The sequence below is a fragment of the Fundulus heteroclitus genome, chromosome 8 (genome assembly GCF_011125445.2).
Source record: "Fundulus heteroclitus isolate FHET01 chromosome 8, MU-UCD_Fhet_4.1, whole genome shotgun sequence".
Lineage (NCBI taxonomy): Eukaryota > Metazoa > Chordata > Actinopteri > Cyprinodontiformes > Fundulidae > Fundulus > Fundulus heteroclitus.
This window is the reverse complement of record NC_046368.1, coordinates 30,554,591-30,569,068: the sequence shown is the minus strand read 5'-3', so window position 1 is coordinate 30,569,068 and position 14,478 is coordinate 30,554,591. Positions and strand designations below refer to the sequence as shown.

General features: G+C 37.5%; 1 protein-coding gene across 3 annotated transcripts in view; it reads right to left on the bottom strand.

Annotated features, from left to right (window-relative positions):
- The window catches only part of xrcc4 (X-ray repair complementing defective repair in Chinese hamster cells 4), a 52,289-nt gene extending 50,882 nt beyond the window's left edge, over window positions 1-1,407 (bottom strand). For 2 of the 3 annotated variants that reach the window (XM_036140550.1, XM_036140552.1), the window contains exon 1: window positions 1,278-1,407. The gene's annotated coding sequence lies outside the window, so the exon portion shown is untranslated. Of the gene's footprint in view, window positions 1-966; window positions 1,229-1,277 lie in introns of those variants that run through there. The other variant, XM_036140551.1, reaches the window with a different exon arrangement.
- Between the last annotated feature and the right edge of the window lie 13,071 nt (window positions 1,408-14,478).

Below are 14,478 nucleotides of genomic sequence, written 5' to 3'. Positions count from 1 at the left end.
GTCACAGAGGTGATTCTGCCTGAGGTGAGCTTCAGTCCCTAAAACTGGCGGGCCAGGCTGAGCCTGCGTGCTGATTGGCTGGCGCTGCTGAGCCATGTACGAGAGCGGAGGGGGAGCAGCAAAGTGCCGTGACACAGACGGGAGACTTTGGTGAAGCTGCTGTAGTCAGCGTGTGCCGACTGACACTGACCATTTTAATGTCAGTTTTTAACCCCCCCCCCCCCCCGGGACAACTGACCCGTTTGTCCCCTCCTGTCAGCTGGCGTGCACCCAAAACGACAGCAGTAAACGTGGGAGTGGATCTGGTAGCCTAGCGGCAGCTCAGCCAAACTGTCACCCTAGTGGCATCCCAGTGGCAGCTGCCAGTACTGCGCCGTGGCAGCCCGATCTGCCACCGGAAGTGCCATTACGAGCTGCCACTGCCACAAAAAGGCGTTTGCCAGAGCTAATTGTTGTGAACAGTAGTATTTGAAGGGAGTTATTACTGCTGTGACATTAAAGATTTAAAAAATAAAAGGTGAAACAGCCAACCACTTTAAGGAGGGAAAGTAGACACTGGCAAATGGAACCAGGTGACAGCACAGGTAGACGGCAGCAGGAACCCACCCAACAGTGTAAAAGCAGTGCATGATGACGTCAGGTGACAACAGGAGAGAACGACAGGTTGTAACAGCAGAAGAAGACGACGGGGAACGACGACAGGTATAACAGCACAGGTACCTCATGTAGACACAATACATAATGTGCTCACAGCATATGGACACAACATATGCATCTGACATACACACTTTAACCCACTACATATACAGCTTCCATTTCATAAGCACGATACATGTACACACCTTACATAGACACATGAACACATCAGAAGACACATGAACATATTTTTGGCACAAATAGAACCCCATACTGATGTACATTGTGAATGTGCAGTAGAAGGATAATAAAGTATGTCAACATACCCACCGAATAAGGCGGCGTCTTTAACGTACGACACCGTGCGTCAAGTTATTGACAGTCCCGGTAAAAACTAAATTAAGGTTAAAATGTCCGGAAATATAAACAACTATTTTCAAGCCTTGTAGCTTGAAAAGGATGACCTCAATATTCATTCAGTACGATAGAAACAAGCAGGAGAAATGCGCGGAGTTAGCAGTCAGAGATCCCAGATGCACGAGCTATTTGTAAACAAAAAGGGGCTCGCGATAACACGAGAACATAAGCATGAGAAGAAGCTCTTTGTCCCTTCTAAAACTACGCATTAATTTATGTCGTACCTCAAGGGGACAATGACGCTCTCGCTGTTGTGTTTAGGAGAAAACTATATCTCTGCTCTTTGAAACATCCAATGCGTCTCCAAACGTAAAGCCACACGGGGAACCCCTGACTTTGCGTCATCAACCAGCGACACTACCCACAGTAGGGACATGAATACGTAGACGCCGCGTCGTCGGGTGAGAGCCGACAGAGCGGCCATCTTAGGTCAGACCAAGCTGCAGTCAGACACAATACAAGTCAATTCAGGAAAATGTACTTTATGTTTTCAGATACTCTGAATCCGGTGAATTCTCACCCGATTTCCAGATAAATTAGCTGACTGAAAACGTCACCTCTTTAGGGGCTACATGGGACCAATTGATTTAATTAAATTGTCTAACTTAATAAATAATTTAGATTTTGTATTGAAAGTAAGCAAACTTACAGAGCTCCGTCCCAGGAAGCCCGACTTTTACTCTGCTTATGGGTGTGCAAATAAAAGGAACTAGATCCTGGGGAATTACCTTCCATAAGGAAGATTTTATGATAGATAATCCTCATGCTTTACAGTTACAGTTTTTCCGGCATAAACACAATATGTGCTAATGGGTAGCAGGGATGGAAGTAGAGAAAAGTACATTAAACACCAAAAACCAACAAAATGGTCCTAAATTCAAAACTTAGGACCGGGGGGGGGGGGGGGGGGTGTTAAAATATTATACAGTTTTTGCTATGATTTTGTAATGTATTTGATTCTAAGATGCGTTATTAGATTTTTTGTTGATTTTTTCCTCGGTTTGCGGTTTGTATTATATCATTTTCAAATGCTGTTATGGGCACCTTTGCTCTCACTTGTCTGTATATAGTTTTGCTCCTATGTAGATTAGTGTCTGTGTATGTACGTAGCCTATATATATATATATATATATATATATATATATATATATATATATATATATATATATATATATATATATATATATATATATATATATATACTATATATATATATATATATATATATATATATATATATACAGTATATATATATATATATATATATATATATATATATATATATATATATATATTGGAAGAGAGAGAGATTTATGTGTGTATAATTTGTGTGTATATTACATTAATATGTAACTGCAAAATATGTAAGTGCGTGTACATTTTTCATCCAGTTTGACTTCAGTTTAAATAGTTTTGGTTCTGAATAAATATGTGTAATCAGTCTGAAAGGTCACGAGCATTGTGAACATATGATTAAAATGAGATAGGAGCTGCCTCCTATTCATTTTGTCAGCAGCTGTCTGATCTGTGGTCTGATCTGTGGTCTGACCCAAGATGGTAGCGTACAGTGGGGCGTCTACGTATAGACATAACTGGAAACGCGCTGTGACGTAAAAAACGCGCGCTCGCGTAAAATACGAGCGGTGCCGTTAATAACGTTTGGTGGCGTTTTTTGCATATTATATCATCAGGAGGTTGTCTTTTATTCGCTCAGCCTCTAGATTTAAAGGTGTTTTACCCAATAAGAGCACTGCAGCACCAGACACAACCAGGAGATTCCTGATCGTTGGGGAAAGGCAGAAAGAAGATGCACCTTCCTTTCTGATCCTGTCTAAAATTCCTGCTTAGTTCAATAATAAAGTCTGATATTACAAAAACTCACTCTGCTTGTTCTCCCTATTTATGCCCTTGGTGCAGAAGATAAATTAAATCTTTAACAGAAATGTTATTATTAATTCTGAAAATATTATCTTATGAATAAAAATACAAAGCATACAGAAAATGCAGCTTTATTAAGTGACCTGGTTTATTTTATTTAGCTTTTAATTTCTTTTCAACATTTAGTTCTACTACTTAGCTTGTGCTTTGGTAGTGTAATGTTTAAAATGACAAAAGAATATATGAAAAAGCTTATGCACGTCAAGTTGTAGTTACTCTCATATGACAGCAGATGGCAGTGAAAGCCCAAATTCATGAGATTAAATGTTTGAAGTCAATTTTTAAACGTCTGTCTACCACTTTTTTGTGATTAGAATCATCAGTGGCCGGTCTAAACATATGAAAATTTCCAAGAATGCAAAGTGAGCATGAAACTATACCATTTTCCAGGGAATAAACAGTATTATGTGACGCTATCCCTGCGTTCAGCAGTTGTTGAGCACTATGTTTTCCACACGTAACAACTACAAATGCAATAAAAGTATTGAAGGAGATTTTTGTTTGTTTGGTTGTTATAATTAGAAAATGAAAAGACGAGTGTGTTTTTACACTTTTTTTAACTTACAGATTGGCCAGCATGGTGAAACAATATATAAGTGGGTTCAACTCATGTGGTGGTTTTTGGCAGGTTGTGGAAAGACACTGCATGCAGTTTCTCCCTGTGTTTACAAACGTAGGTGAGAAACTTGGGAGAAGCTGCATGCAGTCTCTCTTCGCCATAAAATGGAGTCCACCTGGAAGCAACCGCAGGGAGGCTGAAGAGCAGACCATTTTCTGGTGGGATTGGTGGCTGGTTGCTATTCAAGGTAATTTTACACAACTGTCCTTAATTTGCATTTGAATCAATGGTGAGTGACCTCTCCCTATCCTTCTACAGATGGAGAAGTAGACATCTCCTTTGACCAAATACTTGTGTTTGTGTCAGGGGTGGATACTATTCCCCCGCTTGGGTTTTCACCAAACCCATCAGTTGAATTTTTTGACCAGGAACCAGGAGAGCAACGCCTGCCATACTCCCCTACCTGCAGCATCACCCTTTTCCTTCCAAGAGGAGTGGAGTGTGAGGAGCAATTTAAAGCCATGATGGAAATCAAGGGCTTACATGGCTTTGGAAAAGTCTGATAAAAAAAACCCTGGTGATAATAAAAGTTTCAAAGGTTATCTGTTTTCTGACCTTTCTTATGGTTCTCTTAGATGTATACTGTAAACCAGTTTAAGGCTTTATATTATGGACTCATTGAACCATACTATACACAACTGCTGTGCACTTAAAGATGGCCCATTGTTTGAGATGCAACATATCCTGCTAAGGAGTAAAATTGAAGCATGTGTGCAAATTAAGCATACTCTACAATATAACTGAGGCTGATCCACAGGTTATGAGCACCAAAGCAAGAAAAAAACATCAAGTATAGAGCAGTGCAGATTTATTTTTGCTCACACAGCAACATGCTTTGCAAGTTTGCATCAGTCTGATTTTGGAGCAACACTGTGATGATAGACACAGATCCTTCTTGTACAGTAATACATTAAATACGTTAAATGGACTAAATCTAATTTAAAAAAAATTGACAAATTGTAACAATCATATTGGTGAAAAAAATAAATGAAGCTTTCGATTGCAACCTGAACAAAAATGGCCTTAAGAAAGCTGGTTGGTAGAACACATAAAGATTTAATTTATCTTCTGCACCAAGGGCATAAATAGGGAGAACAAGCAGAGTGAGTTTTTGTAATATCAGACTTTATTATTGAACTAAGCAGGAATTTTAGACAGGATCAGAAAGGAAGGTGCATCTTCTTTCTGCCTTTCCCCAACGATCAGGGACCTCCTGGTTGTGTCTGGTGCTGCAGTGTTCTTATTGGGTAAAACACCTTTAAATCTAGTGGCTGAGCACATAAAAGACAACCTCCTGATGATATAATATGCAAAAAAACGCCACCAAACGTTATTAACGCCACCGCACGTATTATACGCGAGCGCGCGTTTTTTACGTCACAGCGCGTTTCCAGCCAGAATGCGGGCACGCATAAAAAACGCGCGTTCGCGTAAAATACGGGTTGGAACCGCGGGTTCCAAATCCTGGCCCTATTACTCCAGGAGTGAAATAATTCTGCAAACTGTGATTATTCTGGAAATGTTCCCCCTTAATTCTCATAATATGATGTTTTTATCATAACATTATCACTTTTGTGTTTGTTTGTTTATTTTTACTTTATTGACATAGGACTTTTTTTTTCTCATATTAATAATTTTACCTCTTTAATACTCCCCCAAAAAGTCTGTTCCTAAAGGTTCACATGTGACACGGTTTTATGAAATAATGAAGACCACAATGTTTAGATTTAACAAATTGATCCTTATATTCATAACACATACACACACAAATAGATATAGAGATAGATATAGATATATATATATATATATATATATATATATATATATATATATATGTGTGTATATATATATATATATATATATATATGTGTATATATATATATATATATATATATATATATATATATATATATATATATATGTGTGTGTGTGTATTTATTGCAGCACAAGAATGAGGCATCTTCTCTGATCCACGTTCACAATAACAGAACTCTACTTTTTTCTGCCACATACAATATGGCGGTGACGTTGACGTATGAACCAGCGCCCCATGACGCGTCTACGTATATATGTCTGTGGGTGTAGGTACCAGATCGACTCGGGTGGTCAGATCGACTCGGGTCCTGCGCCTTCTGATGACGTCACTATACATGGTTGGTTTAACGTTTGCTCAATTGCGCAAAATATTGTAATTGGTCTGGACAACTTACTAAAGAAATTATAGCGGGTGTAGGTTTTATTTGAGAGCGGGATTGCGGTTTGTAAACGGACAATTTTACGAAGAAATTCGCCATGGTCCCTGCTCCTCCCGATGACATCACCTGATTCTCCGTGGGCCTTGCGCCTCCCGATGACGTCACCTTATGGCAACGCCACTCAAACAAACTCCATTGAGTCCGCGGTCTGCATTTGTAACAAATCAATTTTATTAAGTTAATTTAGCGGGGTTTTTTTCTCAAAAGCTTGAACAAATATTCAAGCCATTTATATATAAAAAAAAAAAATCAACAAATTTTTGACAATTGGCTCAATGTTTGGAAGAATATTGTTAACAAAAATGGAAGGGATAGCCAGACTAATTTATCCAGCATATATCTTAAATGTACCAAATACGACAATAAAAAAATAATCAAATTCATCACAATTTCATCTGGAATAATAAAAAACCATGTGATCAGAAAGAACATCAGTACAAAAAGGAGGAATGAACATTATTGATTTTAAAGTGATGAATGCCGTGATAAAATTTAATTTGGCTGCTGACTTTTTTTTAAAATGAAATGAGTTTATGGTTTAGTTTCCCTTCACAACTTAAAAAAATTGGAGGAATGAAATTTCTCTAAGGTTGTGACTTTGATCCTGCAAAACTACCGATTAAATTGTCAGACTACCACACAAGTATTCCAAAATGATGTTAAAAGTTTTCATGCTTCGACTAATTTACGGGAAAATAACCGTAAATTAGCAAAATAAAATTGATTTGTAAATGGAGACCGCGGGCGCAATGTAGTTTGTTTGAGTTGAGTTGCCATATGTTGACGTCATCGAGAAGCGCAGACCCCGCCCCAAGTCGATCTGGTACCTACACCGGCCGCTAGGCTGACATGCCTACAGGGCGGCCATCTTGGGTCAGACCACAGATCACACGGCTGCTGTCAAAATGAATAGGAGGCAGCTCCTATCTCATTTTAATCATATGTTCACAATGCTCGTGACCTTTCAGACAGATTACACATATTTATTCAGAACCAAAACTATTTAAACTGAAGTCAAACTGGATGAAAAATGTATACGCACTTACACATTTTGCAGTTACATATTCATCTAATATACACACAAATTATACACACATAAATCTCTCTCTCTTTCCTCCTATATATATATATATATATCGGCTATATACACAGACACTGATCTACAGACAACAGCACTTATCTACATAGGAGCAAAACTACAGACAAGTGAGAGCAAAGGTGCTCATAACAGCATTTAAAAATGATATATTACAAACCACGATCTGGGGATAAAAAAGTCAACAACCCCCCCCCCCCATAGATCATGTCTATCTAGTAATTTAGGACCATTTTGTTTGTTTTTAGTGTTTAATGTACTTTTCTCTACTTCCATCCCTGCTACCCATTAGCACATATTGTGTTTATGCCGGAAAAACTGTAACTGTAAAGCATGAGGATTGTCTATCTTAAAATCTTCCTTATGGAAGGTAATTCCCCAGGATCTGGTTCCTAGTGTCCTTTTATTTGCGCCCCCAAAAGCGGAGTAATAGTTGGGCTTCCTGGGACGTAGCTCTGGAAATTTGCTAACTTTCAATACAAAATCAAAATTATTTATTAAGTTAGACAATCATTTAATTCAATCAGTTGGTCCCATGTAGCCCCAAGCCCCTAAAGGGGTGACGTTTTCAGTGAGTTGATTTATCTGGAAATCGGGTGAGAATTCACCGGATTCAGAGTGTCTGAAAACATAAAGTACATTTTCCTGAATTGACGTGTATTCTCTCTGAGCGCAGCTTGGTTATGAAGGTAGTATTGTGTTTTTATTATCCAATCAAAAAAAAGGTTGCTTCAATCAAAAAATATATTTTCAATTAAAAAAAACTTCCCTTCAACTAAAAAAAAAACTATTCAATCAAAGAAAAAAAGTACGATATTTGAATCCAAAAATATATTTGAGACTCAAAAAAAAAATACATTTGAACACTGATTTTCTTTGATTGAAAATGTTTTCTTTGATAGAATTCTTTTTTTTTTTTTAAAGCAACGTTTTTAATTGAAGTAGCATTGTTTTTTGATTGGACCATATAACAAGTAGGACATTTGTGTCTTTATCATTCAATCAAAAAATAAGTTGCTTCAAACAAACAAACAAGAGTATCAATAAAAAAAGTCACTTCAATGAAAAGATAAACGTTTTCAATCATAGAAAGTAGTTTTTGAATGCAAATAAAATATTTGAGACTCCAAAAATTGCATTTGAACACTTTTTTTTAATTGAAAAGGGTTTCTTTGATTGAAGTAATCTTTTGTGTGATTGGGGTATACATGGGTAGGGCATTTGTGTCTTAATCATTCAATTCCAAAAAAGTTGTTTCAATCAAAAAAAAAATTTCAATTAAAAAAAATGTTTAAATGCAAAAAAAAAAAAAATGTGCCCGTCAATAAAAAAGTATTGAAGAGAATGTGTTTTTTCGTTGTTTTTGTTTTTTTTATTTGAAGTGAAAAAAAAATTGAAGTTCAAATTGTTTTGATTAAATAACTTTTTCTTTTTTTTTGAAGAGAAAAAAGTTTTAAAGTTCAATTTTTTTTGATTGAATCATTTTTTTTATGAAAAAAGTTTTCAAGGTCAGATTTTTTCTTTGAATCACTTTTTTTTTGAAGCTCAAAAAGTTTTGAAGTTCAGATTTTTTCGATTGAATCGTTTTGGAACAAACCTACCGCGGTGGGCGGGTGCTTCTCTATTGGTCAGACATGTTTGATTGACAAGTGTCTACACCAACGACGTCTTTCTGACAAAAAAAGTCATGTTCACCACTCGCCAGAAAGCTTTTTACGAGCAAGAGAGGGAACATCGGTGAAGTTGTCGGTAAGTAGATAAAACAGGTTGAAAATAATTGGTGTCATGTTAATAGCATATTCTGTTGATATTTACAATAAATTGTACGCTTACTAACTTAGTTCACATTGAGGAATGTTTGTAATGGTGTGAGGTTAAATATCTAAATATTTTCAGACAGGCAAGCAAAGTGAGCGAACCTATGGCCCCCCATAGACATAATATATACGTAGACGCGTCATAGGGCGCAGGATCGCACGTCAACGTCACCGCCATATTGTATGTGGCAGAAAAAAAGTTGAGTTCTGTTGTTGAATCAGAAAAGATGCCTCATTCTTGTGCCGCGTGGAAATGTACCAACCGTTTTACAGAACAAACAAGATCTGCTGGCATTTCCTTTCACAGGTAAGAATCAAACAAATCCGTACGATATTGTTTGCCCGCGATAAAATCATTACTTTGTGAGAAATACTGGGAATTCCCGCGCAGCATAACGATTATCCAGCGGGCAAATCAGCTAGCAAGAAACAATATTTCTTCAATTCACATGACTAAAGTACTTAAATCATTTATACTCTGCAGGTTTCCCAAAGATAAGGCTTTAAGGAAGCAGTGGGAAACAGCGATGAGGAGAGAAGGATTTTCTGCCAGTCCTTCATCCGTGCTCTGCAGTGAGCACTTTAGAGCGGAGGACTTTGACAGGACTGGTCAGACTGTCAGGATCAGAGCTGGCTCTGTTCCCTCAGTAGGTGTATGACTATGTTTTAGGTTACATACAGATAATATGGCAATTAAATGCCTTATTATCTAAAGGAGAACATTTTTATTTTGTAATAAACTACAAAATTATTTCTATATCTTTGGTTTTAGTCTGTGGCTACCAGGACATCTCAGACCTCAAAGAGAGCACAAGAGCTCCTGTCACTGGACTCTCCCTATCTTGTCCAAGAGGCTGAGCCCATCCCTGTGCCTAATCTTGTGAGTATTAATGGCTGGTTATGCCTTACATCTGTGAATGTTATGATGTTGCTGTAGTTAATAAGTGAATTAACTGGAAAATTACAAGAGAGACAGAAATTGCATGTGGACAGATCTTGTTGCACACTTAAAAAAGTATTTTTCCAGATCCCTGTTTATTTTGAAATAGTATTTTTTTAAATATAGAGTTTTCCTTGTTTTGGCCCTTAGTGAAAACATGTAACTCTGTCAACATCAACTTGACAACCAAATAGAAGGATATGGGCTTATTAGTTATTATGAATAAAACAAAAGCACGACTGGATGAAAGATACACACATCAATAAAGGATACACTGTTAAATGTTATACTTTTGGTTTTACCCTAAATGATAACTTAAAATAATTTCATAATACAAAAATACGTATCAAGACCAGACTATTTTTTTATTGCATCGGTATCACAAAAGTTGTGACATCACAGATGCATTACATTTAAGCATGTCTGTATTTAATTATAAATGAAGTAAACATGTGGGGCAATTAAGAACACGCTGTAATGAATAAAATATAGGAAACATCACTCATAATTGTTTTAATCTATTTTTGTACTAGGACCACACCTATGCTCTGCCTTCATCAAAAGACGACATGAGGGCGAGACTGAGAGAAGCCTTGGATAGGGTGGAGAGTCTGGAAAGAAAGAGAAGGAATGCCAAGGACAGAGAGAGAAGGGCAAAGAGCACTGTGAGTGGTCTTCTGGAAGATCTCAGAGAGAAAAAAATCATAAACGAGGACTTGAAAGATCAGCTTGATACATACTCAGGTAGAATGAAAAAAATGTGGACATTCTTTCCTTTAATTGTAAAATAGACGTTATTTGCGCCTTCCGTTTTTATACTTGCTAAAGATTTCAATGGGTCTTAGTAATTTCTTTCTTTCAGATCTTCCTATCCAGCTTCTATCCAGACAGAGCAATGATTACAGTAAAGACCAGAGGGAGTTTGCCATCACGCTCCACTTACATGGTCCCAAGGCTTACAGATATCTTAGAGAGACTCTTAATATGAACCTCCCCCATCCACGCACATTACAAAGGTATTATTTGTGTTATATGAAAACTTTTTTAATGTTAATCTAATTAGTATTTTATTTTGTTTTGGGTGAGTAGTGAAAGGTTTGCACACCTACATCTGATATTTTTAACATCAACCATCTCTACTTCCAGTTAGTGGATAGCCAAAGATATTATATGACTATCAAAAAAGATATTGTTGTCTTTAAATTCAATATTTTTTATAGCTTTAGTTTAGTACATCTGTCTCAAGGCACCAATTATCCAGGTTCCAAATCACAGTTCCTCCATTACTACAGTACAATGACACATGAATCTGCTCATTCTTATGTCTGAACAAGGTGGATGAGCTCTGTGGATGCCAGGCCTGGCCTTAACATGATGATGCTGGAGGTGTTAAAGAGAAGACAAGAAGAAGATCCAAAAAAGTATGGTTGTGTGTGTCTGATGTTGGATGCCATGGCCATTAAAAAGCACGTCCAGTACAACCCGCACACCCAGAGAATGTCTGGATTTGTGGACATGGGGGATGGTCTAAATGAAAATGATGTTGCCACTGAAGCTCTTGTTTTTCTGGTGGTTGGCCTACAAGGTCATTGGAAGACCCCAATAGCCTACTACCTCACCAAGTGCCTCTCGCCAGAGACTCAGGAGGTTCTTCTTGTTCATGCTTTGGAGGAACTTCATAAGTGCGGCATAAAAGTGTTATGTGTCACAATGGATGGGCATGCCTCCAATATCCGCATGTGCAATCTACTTGGCTGCCAGCTCAAGGGAAACCCAGCAGAGCCCTTGAAAACCTTCTTTCCGCATCCCGTGACTGGTGAGAGGGTGTTTGTCATGATGGATGCTTGCCACATGCTGAAACTGGCTCGAAATGTGCTGCAGGCTTACAGTCCATTAACCAGCTCCAGTGGCCAGATCAACTGGAAGTACATCATTCATCTGAATGATGTTCAAAACAGGGATGGACTGCATGCTGCCAACAGGGTTACAGACAAACATGTGAATTTTGATTCACAGAGGATGAAAGTTTCTCTGGCTGCACAGACTCTGAGTCATTCTGTGACAGTTGCTCTGCGCACACTAAGGGACCTTGGCTATTCCCAGTTCCAGCACTGTGAAGCAACGGCTGAATTTACAGAGGTGATAATAAAACACTACTAGTACTAACATACACACAAACTACAACTATATGGCAACTTTAATCAGTAAAAGTTTTTTTATTAAGAAAGGAGATTTTCTAAATATTGTTATGTTGTAGAAATTATATTTACTCATAAAAATGTTAGGGTTTATGGTGATGAGCATAATGATTTCTGTTAATTGCTTTTAGATAATTGATAGGCTGTTCGACATAATGAACAGCCGCAATCCCCATGCCAAAGGGTTCAAAGCTCCATTAGGTTCTTTGAACTGGGCAGAGAGAGTAGATTTCTTGTTGAGAGGCAGGGCCTACTTGATGAGCTTGGTGAAGAAAGATGGCACACCCCTTCACCGATCCAAGAGGTTTTTGGAAATAGTGAAGCTTTGTTTTGCATGAGTTGATTTTTGTGACATCAAGTTCATATGATGTTCAGTTCTTGGCTGGTCAATAAATTCAAAAATGTTTTAATCAAATGTCCCAATAAAGGTTGAAAGAATATTGAAAAGGTGACTATTATGGCATTGCAAGATATTTCTATACAATGGATCTATTGGCCAGTCCCTCTCTTTTTTGTTGTTTGCATCATAAGTTCATATGATGCTTTGTTCTGTGTTTCCAAAATTACCGCTATCTGTCTTTTTTATTCTTTAAGGTGCGTACACATTGAGTGGAAATGTTGATATCCATATACACAGAGACAACACAGAAGTGCTGTATTTCTTGCTTGTTGCCTGCTGTGAAATTGCTCTCACTTGCTCTGGGAACAGCTGGCGATAATGTTTGACGAGCCACAGCAAGCAAAACAGGTTACAGTGTGGTGCCAATGTGAACGCATCTTTGGAATCCTATTATGGAATGTATGACGATATTTTCAAGCCCATTTCTTTGACTATTTTTCTGTGCTTTACTGTGTATAATGAATGTTTTTTGGAGGTATCCTGGTTTGCCATACTTATACTGACATAACATTTCCCCCAAGGTACCTGTCTGTGACGGGGTTCATCATCAACATTGACACACTATTGATGATGATTCCAGATCAGCTTCAGCACCAACGGTACATCTGCACCTACCGCTTCAGCCAGGATCACTTGGAGCTCTTGTTTAATTCAATCAGGGCGTCAGGTACAAATTTATTTATGTAATTTTTTACAATGTTTTTTGTCTTTATATGTGCATATTATCCAGATACCTGTATATGTAAATATGATTGTGTGTCTTGTAGGAGGCTGGAATAATAACCCCTCTGCCTGCCAGTTCCAGGCCATCTTTCGGCATTTGATGGTGCGGTGTGGTGTGTCTCCGAGCACATCAGGAAATGTGGCAGCACAGGATGAAACTGTGTCCCTGTCGGCTTTTGAGATGTCCTCTTCTCCAGTAGCAGAAGAAACAGAAGAGCTTCCTTCTCCGTGTGCCAGCATTCCTGCTGTAGTTTGTGACCACAGCTATTTACCAACCAGATTTGGTGGTCTTGTGGACAATGCCCTAGTGTACATCTCAGGGTTTGTCGTTCGCCAGGTTCTAAAGAAGCTGTCCTGTGAGGTGTGCCGTGGTAGTTTGGTGGCTGATGCTGAACCTGCATCGTTTGATCAGAGCTATCACTTGCTCACTCTCAAAAACAATGGGGGGTTGATGATTCCTTCTGTAGGCACAGTAAAGGTAGTGAGATCAGCTGAGCGTTTTGTTCGACAGACAATGTCAGGACACACTGTCAATGTAGCCTTCATCTCTCAGTATGTCCGGGCCCAGATTGGTTCTGAAGATGTCTTTAATCTTGGGGGGCACATTCAAGACACTCAGTTTGGGATTGACAATCACCATTTCGGGCTGATTTCACTACTTGTTTCTGCCTTCTATAAACTAAGGCTGCACCATGTTGCCAAACTCGACACACTGAAGCTCCAGAGTGGCAACACAAGGAAAAAGCTGTGCAAGACCATTCTTTTTCAAGGGTTTTAGCTTGCATACAGTACAGATTATTGTACATGTCTATCTCTCTCTCTCTCTCTCTCTCTCTCTCTCTCTCTCTCTCTCTCTCTCTCTCTCTCTCTATATATATATATATATATATATATATATATATATATATATATATATATGTATACATGTATATATATATATATATATACATGGTGCAACCTTAGTTTGTATATTATATATATATATATATTATATATATTTTTTATATATATATTTATATATTATATATTTTATATATATTTATTATATATTTTTTATATATATATATATTTATATATATATATATAATGTATATGTATGTGTTATAAGGATAAATTTGTTAAATCTAAACATTGTGGTCTTCATTATTTCATAAAACCATGTCACATGTGAACCTTCAGGAACAGACCTTTTGGGGGAGTATTAAAGAGGTAAAATTACTAATAAGAGGAAAAAAAAGACCTAGGACAATAAAGTAACATTAACAACATAAAAGTGGTAATGTTATGAGAAAAACGTCATATTATGAGAATTAAGAGGCAACATTTCCAGAATGTTCACAGTTTGCAGAATTATTTCACTCCTGGAGTAATAGGGCCAGGTTAGATTATTTTAATTATTTTTATTCCTTACGAGGATAAATTCAGGAGAATGAAGCTAA